Source organism: Spinacia oleracea, chromosome 3 (assembly GCF_020520425.1).
Source record: "Spinacia oleracea cultivar Varoflay chromosome 3, BTI_SOV_V1, whole genome shotgun sequence".
NCBI lineage: Eukaryota > Viridiplantae > Streptophyta > Magnoliopsida > Caryophyllales > Amaranthaceae > Spinacia > Spinacia oleracea.
Window position 1 is genome coordinate 153,232,302 of NC_079489.1, and position 10,830 is coordinate 153,243,131.

Genomic DNA, 10,830 nt, shown 5'->3' on the forward strand with positions numbered 1-10,830 from the left:
TGCATATTATTACAGGATGAATGAAAAAAATATATTTATTGTAGTAAAAGGAAGAAAACAATGCATTACCATCAAGACGCCAACCAATATAAAGGGTGGTAATGCCAATAGCATCGTGAGCTGCAATATATTTGTTGTCTCGTGTGTCCAACAACACGAAAGAGAACACTCCATCCAACATATCAATGGAGTTTTCTCCATGCTACTCGTACTGATTCACTGGCAAAAATTTAGCACGTTGTGAAAGTACTTAATTGGATCATTATTATACCATATTCATGCAAAAGAAGGACATTATAATGAAGCAAATACGTACTCGTTCTTAGACTCACCAGACTTTCTTCAAGCCATACTTTTGCATTAAAGCATTACCTTGATCATATTAGTCGACCACCAAGCACCATAACCTTGAGGAATTCGTATTTCAAAAGCATCACCATGTTGTTGGACAATATGCACATTCAACCATCGACATTGATCTATGATGTGGTTTATGACTTCTATGGCATGCAACCTGATTTTTAGTTGAATCTGACACAAAGAATTAATGAAGAAACAAAATAATGGACTGTTTGTTTGTGACGGTTTCAGCAAGAGCCAAGAGAACATGTTGGAAAATTAATTTTCAAGGTACACAAAATTCTATATGACGAAATCAGAGAATCAAATATACAGGTTATGCATAAGAACCAATTGGAATTTTCCACATCCAAATCTCAATCCTGAATCAAGCTTCTCTGTAACTTTATAAGATGTTATAAACCCTTTCAGATATCTTATTTTCCTTAGCATTTTATGCAATTTTCCAAAGATTTATTCATATGAACATCTACTTCCCACAATGACAGGCTAAAGTCGTATCACTTAATCAAAAATAACCTAAGGTCCACTAGCTAGGTAGCAAGGGAAGTCAGGATCGAATCCACAAGGAGACAGGCGTTCTTTCTACTATTAATTAATTAAACTAAACTATTGGGAACAAGATTTGGTTGATTGTTTGTAAACTAAGACTACGAACGATAATTAAATAAGTATGAATCAATATATTAAGGAAATCTAGGGCATAGGTTCACCAGCGATTAACAATCCAGGACGATGAACAATCATGATAATCAACAAAGTAATTAATTAGATTAGCATGCTCTCTCGAATCGATACTAGTCATAGACTTAGAATTAACGGGCTCTCGGTACTTATTAATCCCAATTCTACCTATTGACACAAGCCTAAACATCAAATTGCATCTCTCGAATTTTAACTTGATATTGCATAACTACACAATTAAACCTGCGCAAATCTAATTGAATAGTGGAATAAACCAATCAATAGGAATTAATCACAATGCCAACAATCACAATTATTCAATATCCCATCATATTAATTCATGGATCCCCAAACCCTAGAAATTAAACTACTCAAGCATGTTGACAATAAACAAAGCAATTAGCATAATTGAAGACATAATTAAAGCAAAAGAAATGAATGAAATAAAGAACAATACCTAATTGAAGGACAATGGAACAATAAAGTTTGAACTTTTGATTGGAAATAAAAATAAGTGTTTGGGACAAATTAGAGAGAAAACTAAGCTTAGGAAAATAAACGAAGTGTTTGATACTAGAAAATAAGGTGCCTCTAAAAATATAAGGGGCTAGTATTTATAGTTTGCCCAAAATACAAGCCAAAAACCGAAAATAAAACTCGCGCATAAGTGCAGGAGGTTGGCGTCGCCCGATCGGGCGTCTCTTCGCCCGATCGGGCGATCCACTCGATAGTCGGCCCGATTGGGCCAAAATCCGCCAGATCGGGCGGATTGCAAACTCTCCACATATGCTCCAGGATGACCGCTCGATCCGGATCGGGCGAGCTGCGCCCGATCGGGCGCGCGTTGATGAGTCAAATTTGCTTCAATTCCGCCCGATGGTTGCATTTCGCCCTCAGCTCCCAGGGCGATTTGCAATCTTCAATATAACTCGCCCATATCACTAAGTCTAACTCTCGGGGCTCAACCATAAGCATCCAAGGCCCCCGAAAGTCGACGATGGAGGTCCCGAACTTCCTCGGGCTCATATAGTGGCCTAGATCAACATGAAACGGGTCTAAAAAGACCAATTTCTCATAATCAAACCTTAAACTCAAGGCACACTCAATAACACACATTAGTACTAGAAACGGCTCCTAAGAGCACGTTTGACACATAAAAAGTACTAAGGGACGGGGGTGAAACACTATATAAAACGCACATATCAAACCTCCCCAAGCTAGATCCTTGCATGTCCCTAAGCAAGGAAATCATCGATGAACACAAGACCAACTTCACCCCCAACATATTTCAAAATGAAAACATAATCCAAGGTAAAATTCAACAAGCATGCATCAATGTCAACCAATCAAATCCATTCAATCGCTAATCCTTCTTAACAATCGTCACGCAAAGCGAACCACAAATGCACATTGGAATTCAAGACTAGTGCTCACACACTCGTCACTCATTTATGTGGCGGATAAAAGATGTACCCGTTCGCTCCCCTCCCAACATATAAGTGAACAATGCCCTCCCAAACTCACACCCTCGTGTGTCTAGAAAAAAACAACTACTTTCACATTAATACAACTCTATGCACAAAGGTCGGAAGGTCTTTCAAGCTTGTAATGATAGGCTTAGGTAAGGGTGTGGTAAATTTGGGTAAAATGTGAGCTTAAAGTCTTGGCTTTGGGGAGCATAAATCCTAGCAAATCCATGATCAATCACAAATAATGACCACAACTCTCCCACTCAACACATGAATAAAAAAACAAACAAACCACACTATACGTTCTTGCCTTGATTTCACAATTATAACCAATCACTCATAAAGATAAGAAATTGTAATACCGGAGTGACAAAAGCTTGAATTATTTTGAGAATAACGATTTTTTTTTTTTTTTCTTGCTCAATCTCTTTTTTTTTCTCTTTTTTTTTCTTCTTTTGGAACCTTCACATTTTTTTTTTATTCTCCTCATCTCATTCATTTTTCAACTCATTTTTTTTTTCAACAACAATCATGATAAGAACTTCCCTTTTCAATACTCAATATGCTCAAAATGTACCACACTACAACTCCTTCACCTTGAAGGAAATAATGCCCTTGGTCCAAGTATGCATTCTATGTTAAGTCTAATAAATGCGGTTCAGTATTAATTAACAAGTTAATAATTCAGTGAGATCAAGTGAGCTGAATGCCTAGCTAGAGGCCGCTTCAGTTCAAGTGGAATTAATGATATTAATCCACAGCTTACTCTTGACTGAACCCGTAGGGTCACACAAATAGTACGTAAACGGATCAAGTATTTAATGGCATTAAATACTCCATCTATGAATATTCGGAACCGACGGATCTTGGTTTCAGTGGGAGCTAAGATCGTCACAGGCAAGAAATGAATACTCCGGAAACGATGATATTGCCGGAAACGGAAATATGGATCGTATCGGAAATATGAATATTATCCAAGTCGTAGATATTGCCGGAAACGGAAACATGGTACGTATCGGAAAATATTATTGGAAATGGAAATATTACCAGAATCGGAAATATTGCCGGAAACGGAAATATTGTCAGAATCGGAAATATTGCCGGAATCGGAAAATAATTCCGGAAACGGAAATATTAAATATTTGTTCGAAACGGAAATTAATTCCGGAATCGGAAATATTAAATATTGTTCGTATCGGAAATAGATTCCGGAAATGGAAATTTAATCGGAAGCGTATCGTACGAATTAGCATCGGACGAGGCCTGCCGGACGAAGGCCCAGCACGAAGCCAGGCCGTCGCCCAGCAAGCACGCACGCCACAAGCCCAGCGCGCGCCAAGGCCACGGATGCGTGGGCCTTGCTGCGTGGGCTGCAGCTCGCACGCATGGGCAGTCCTTGTGGCTGCCGTGTGTGTGTGAGTTTGTGCTCATGCGTGATTCCTGAATCTGCAAGAGTCAGTGTATGATTAAATGTCTATTCCTAATTGGATAAATTAATTAAATAGAATTCATGTAGGATTCTAATTCCAATTAATTCGCATCCTACTAGGATTACGATTCCTTTTCCATAACTCTATAAATAAAGGCCTAGGGGTCATAATTTATATACAAGTTTCAAAGTATTCAAAAGTGAGTTTTTTGAGAGAAAATTAAAACACATCTTGCTCATAAAAGTGCCGAATTTTCTAGTACCTTAAGGGCGATTCTAGTTGGTCAATCTTAAGGCGGATCCGGACGTGCTGTGGACTATCTACGGAGGGACGACATTTGGAGTCCTAAAAGACTTGTTCTTGTTCGGTTCGGGCGCAGCTAGGGAGGGCACGCAACAAAGAGTATGCATCTAATTATGCTATATGATTATGTTAAATAATATGATTCCTGGGTTAATGGTTGTTTCCGCATGATTTATGTAAATGTCATATGTATCATAACCTAACAGTGGTATCACGAGCCCCTTATTATTTTCATAATCTAAATTGCATGAACATGGTTAAATATTACAAATTTGCAAGAATTAAAAGGGGTGATTAATTTTCGTAATTGTTAATTAATTGCAAATTGCGTTTATTTAATTATACGTACGCAGTTTTTCGGCAGTTTCTTCGTTACTCATCCGAATTGAGTGATTTTTGTGTCAATTCCGCATGTAAAAGGCATTCTAAAATTTTGACAAAAATAGTCTTTTTCTGCCGAACCCAGAATTCTCAAATTCGAAGCCTAACTATGACTTTTCGAAGGTTTTAGTTTTTCGAATGCAAAATTTCGTAAATTTAAGATGTTAAATTAAATATTTGCGATTCCTGTTGATAAATCTTGAATTTTTGATTGACCTACTGCATATGTTTAACAAGTTTGAATGCCTAGTCTTGTTAATTATGCAATCTAATATGTAATTATGATTAATTTGTTGAAAATTAGAATAATTTAGAATTAATTTGATTTTCATAATTAATTGTAATTTAATTAGAAACCTATGATTAAAAACCACCATAAAAATTGTAAATTTACGATAAATTTTAAATTTTTATGACCTAGACTTGAATCCATAACAATCGGAAATCAATTGGATAATAAATTTTCGATTTTTCGCCCTAAAATTATGAAATTAATAATATTTATTAATTTGTCATTAATTTTAAATATAAATTTTAAATTTTCTTGCGATTCGTTCAAATAACTTGCACGCACGAAGCAATGGACGCTTCGTGTTACCCTTAAGGGGTGTTGTATAATGCGGGCATGCGACGACGAGCAAGGGAGCTCGTCGCCCGTGCGGCACGAATGCAATGAGCAAGGGCGTAGTGCACGAGCGCAAGGCAGCAGCCCTGCCTTGTGTCGTGTGCCACGAGCAATGAACGTATGGGCATGGGCGAGGGGCGAGCCAAGGCAGTCGCGTGTGGGCAGCAAGCGAGCTGCGCCACAACGCGCGCTGCCTCGCACAAGTGCGCGCAGCCTCGCGCGCAGCGAGCGCAAGCTCGCGTGCCACGAGCGCTGCGCACAGCATCACTCGCGCGCACAGCGCGCGATGTCGCCCGCCCAGCGAGCGATGTCGCGCACCAGCGAGCGATGGCTCGCGCGCGCGCAGCGAGCGATCTCGCGCGCCAGCGAGCGATCTCGCGCCCCAGCGAGCGATGGCTCGCGCGCGCAGCGAGCGAGCTTGCGCGCCCAGCGAGCGATCTCGCGCGCCAGCGAGCGATGTCGCGCGCGCGCGCTGCGAGCGATAGCTCGCGTGCGATGGGCGCTATGCGGAGGCTTGCGTTGGGACAGCAGCAGCTATGCTACGAGCGCATGGGCTGCGCGCACATGGCCAGCAATGGCTGTGTACGTGCGGCCCATGGGCATGCAACGCGTAGGGTGTTTGCGTTTCGATTAGATCATTTTGAATGTTTAATTTGAAAATTTCAGTTCACGTAATTTTAATTAATTTTAAAATTAATAATTTGAATTAATTTCTTGGATTTTAATTTTGAATATTATAATTATAATAAATGGAATTTATTCTAATTATTTTACTAAAATTAAAATCATGAATTAATTTAAATGCGACTGAAATTAAATTAAATTTTGGATTCAATTATAAATTTATATGAGCTTTAAATTTTAATTAAATTTGTATGTTTCCGGTTAGACTAGAAATACAATTTTATGTTTAAAATTAGTAAAGCATATGAATTTATTGGTTTGAGTGGGAGCGTTTTTAGTCATAAACTCTTGATTAGGTCTACAAATCCTTAAGGTTAAAACAACTCGATTAGAATTAATAAGGACTGAATAATTGGTAGATTATTGGTGACCTTGATTAATTGCTGCAAATGTTTACGTGATGCATAATGTGTTTTACTAACCAGCTATGTGGGCCATTCATGATAATGAATGGGTGAATGGTATATATTGTATATGTACTGTTTTGCAGGTTATGAAGTGACTAGTATGGCCCAAATAGGATAGAAAATATGGTCTGCGTACCATTAATTTGAATGTAATTGGTCTAAAGTACCAAAGTTATTTTTCAATTCAAATATGGTCTGCGAACCATCAAATAGTTGTAATTAGTTATAGCTTATCCTATTTGAAGAAAATGGTGCCTCCCACGGAGATTTTCAAGACGGACTTTGAAGTCAAAGCTTCAAGATGAAGTCGGGCCATACTAGATCACAAATATCTTATGCATGTTTTAAGTTATTTATTGCTTTAAATATGTCTTAAAATGCATGAGATCAAAAGCTTGATTATGTTGCATGATTAAGGATTTTAGTTCACTTAAAATCTAACCAACATAGTAAGAGCCTTAAGTTCCAAACTTAAAAATTGAGTTAAAAGGTGCCATGCCAAAATATACACTTGCTTGGATATCCTTTACATCAATCTAGTAATAGTTTTCGCTCAGCGAGGTGTTACTTATTGGTCCTAAAGGGGCAAGGTACACAAATAATTGTGAGTACATGTTAGTTTTGGTGAAACTCAACGATATAAGTAAGGAGTCCTTTTATGTCGTGGCAAATTCGATAGGTTTACCTAATAAGTTCTTAGACGTACCTATCAACCAAGAATAGTTTCTAGACTATTAGCAAAAGGCTTTTGCTTACCTAAGATGTTCTAGGATTAAGTCGACAAACTGTGCTTAGTTCTTCAATGATTTTAGGATCTTGGAATCATTTTATTCACACCTGCCGGAACACATAACTTGAATAAAATACTTAATAAACATTGAATTATGCATGTATGCTAGAATTTAAGTTTATTAAGAGAAACTGTGAATGGTTATTTATTTGTTTATTCTTTTCAATTGTAGGTTTTAATATGGCAAACAACAATCAAAACATCATCATGGGTTCTGAGCTTATGGTCAAGCTGAACCTGACAAATTTTCTTGAATGGGAAGCTAAGCTAGTTGAAATAGTCAAACTCAATGGACTTGAGTATGTACTATCACATCCCATGCCAAGCTACTATGCCAGAGACATGACCCCTGAGAGATTTTACGCCTGGGATGCGGATCTCAAAAAGGTTATGAGTCTCATGCTGAACAATATCCCTGATGATTGGGCTAGAAGGTTTGTAGCCTATGAACCTTTTACGCTCATCAAGAATCTGAGGGATATCTGTCGTGGAAGTACGGAGGACAGGGACCTGAACGTCCATGAGTTGATTGAATCAATGTCTGGGCTAAAGGTTAGTTCTCCCAACAGGTGTTATAGGATGGAGGTCCAAGAAACACATGTTCAGCTCCTTCGCACTAAACAGAGGGTAGGCGTCCCACTGAGGTTCCATGTGGATCTTATGTGTTCATATTTTGATCGCCTAAGTCTACTAGGAACACCAATAAGCGAAAGGATGGCAGTCTCTGTCTTGCTCAATTCACTACACAGTGGGTTTGGTCGCTTCAAGCAACAATACCTAAGTGAACCAAGAGAAGAAACAGTTGCAGAATTTATTCACCTTGTCAGAAAGGCTGAAATAGTACTGGACTGTGAAGCCAAAGATTTACTCAAGGCTAGAAAGAGACCATTCAAGAAAGGTGGAAAGTCCAAGGGCAATGCTAAATCAAAGCAGGACAAGTCCACATCAAGCTGTCTTTATTGTGATGGAATAGGCCATTACAAAAGAGAATGTCCAAAGCTAAAGGAAGATCAGAAGAACGGAACAGTCGTTCCATCTTCAGGTATTTTCGTTATAGACTGTATACTTGCTAATTCAACTTCTTGGGTATTAGATACAGGTTGTGGCTCACACTTATGTTCCAATCCACAGGGACTAAGAAGAAGTAGAAAGTTAAGCAAGGGAGAAGTCGACCTACGAGTGGGAAATGGAGCACGGATTGCTGCATTAGCTGTAGGAACTTACTATTTGTCGTTGCCCTCCGGGCTAGTTTTGGAACTGGAAGAATGTTTCCATGTTCCAAGTCTTACTAAAAACATCATTTCAGTTTCTTGCTTAGATGCTAAGGGATTTTCCTTTATAATAAAAGACAATAGTTGTTCGTTTTATTTTAAAGAGATGTTTTATGGATCTGCTAGATTAGTCAATGGACTTTATTTATTAGATCACGACAAACAAGTATATAACATAAATACCAAAAAGGCCAAAAAGGATGATTCAGATCTCACCTATCTGTGGCATTGTCGATTAGGCCATATAAACTTGAAACGCTTAGAAAGACTTCAAAGGGAAGGAATTCTAGAACCATTTGACTTAGAGGATTATGGTAAATGCGAATCATGTTTACTTGGCAAAATGACAAAGCAACCTTTCTCTAAAGTTGGAGAAAGAGCAAATGAACTATTGGGTTTAATCCATACAGATGTATGTGGACCAATGAGTACAAATGCTAGAGGTGGTTTCAGCTACTTTATCACTTTCACTGATGACTTCAGTAGGTATGGTTATGTCTACCTAATGAAGCATAAGTCTGAATCCTTTGACAAATTCAAGGAATTTCAGAGTGAAGTAGAGAATCAATTAGGCAAGAAGATTAAGGCACTGCGGTCTGATAGAGGCGGTGAATATCTGAGCTATGAATTTGATGACCATCTGAAAGAATGTGGAATTCTATCAGAATTGACTCCTCCTGGAACACCACAATGGAACGGTGTGTCAGAACGGAGGAACAGAACCTTGCTAGACATGGTCAGGTCAATGATGGGTCAGGCCGAACTTCCATTAGAATTTTGGGGACATGCACTAAATACAGCTGCACTCACTATAAATAGAGCTCCGTCTAAAGCTGTCGAAAAGACTCCATACGAATTATGGTTTGGAAAGCCTCCAAATGTGTCTTTTCTTAAGATTTGGGGATGTGAAGTATACGTCAAACGATTAATTTCAGACAAACTTCATCCAAAATCTGACAAATGTATCCTTGTGGGCTATCCAAAGGAAACAAAGGGGTATTACTTCTACAATACATCTGAGAACAAAGTGTTTGTTGCTCGAGATGGTGTCTTTTTGGAGAAAGATCACATTTCCAAAATGACAAGTGGGAGAAAAGTAGACCTCGAAGAAATTCGAGTCGAACAACAAACTCTAGAGAATGCTCAAGATGACATTCAGGATGAAACTCAGAGATCTTTAGAAGAATCTGGTGAGAATCATGGTCAATCTAGAAATGTTACCCCGCGTAGATCGCAAAGATATAGATCTCAACCGGAAAAGTACTTAGGTATTTTGACGAACGAGAGCTATGACGTTCTATTACTTGAAAGTGATGAACCTGCGACTTACAAGCAAGCTATGACGAGCCCTAGCTCCAAGCAATGGCAAGAAGCCATGCAATCTGAATTAGACTCCATGTCTGAAAACCAAGTGTGGGATTTGGTCGATTTGCCAGATGGCTACCAAGCCATTGGAAGCAAATGGGTTTTCAAACTGAAAAAGGACAAGGATGGGAAACTTGAAGTTTTCAAAGCTAGATTGGTTGCAAAAGGTTACAGGCAAGTCCACGGTGTGGATTACGATGAAACCTTTTCACCAGTTGCAATGCTAAAGTCTATTCGTATAATGTTAGCAATCGCTGCATATTACGATTACGAAATATGGCAGATGGATGTCAAAACTGCTTTCTTAAACGGCGTTTTAACAGAAACTGTGTTTATGACACAGCCTGAAGGTTTTGAGGATCCAAAGAATGCTAAAAAGGTATGCAAGCTAAAGAAGTCAATCTACGGATTGAAGCAGGCATCCAGGAGCTGGAATATACGTTTTGATGAAGCAGTCAGTGACTTTGGTTTCATCAAGAACGCAGACGAATCTTGTGTATACAAGAAGGTCAGTGGGAGCAAAATTGCTTTCCTAGTATTTTATGTCGACGACATATTGCTTATCGGAAATGACATTCCTATGTTGAACTCTGTCAAGATTTGGCTTGGGAAATGTTTTTCGATGAAGGATCTAGGAGAAGCACAGTACATATTGGGCATCAAGATTTACAGAGATAGATCTAAAAAGATGATTGGACTTAGTCAAAGCACTTATATCAATAAGGTGCTTGATAGGTTCAAGATGGCAGACTCCAAGCGAGGCTACCTACCCATGTCTCATGGAATGACTCTAAGCAAGACTCAGTGCCCAAAAACACTTGATGAGCGTAGACGAATGAATGGGATTCCATATGCATCATTGATTGGTTCAATAATGTATGCTATGATATGTACACGCCCGGATGTTGCGTACGCACTCAGTGCTACGAGCAGATACCAGTCAGACCCAGGAGAGGCGCATTGGACTGCTGCCAAGAACATTCTGAAGTACCTGAAAAGGCACAAAGATGACTTCCTGGTCTATGGTGGAGATGATGAATTAATTGTTAAAGGCTATACGG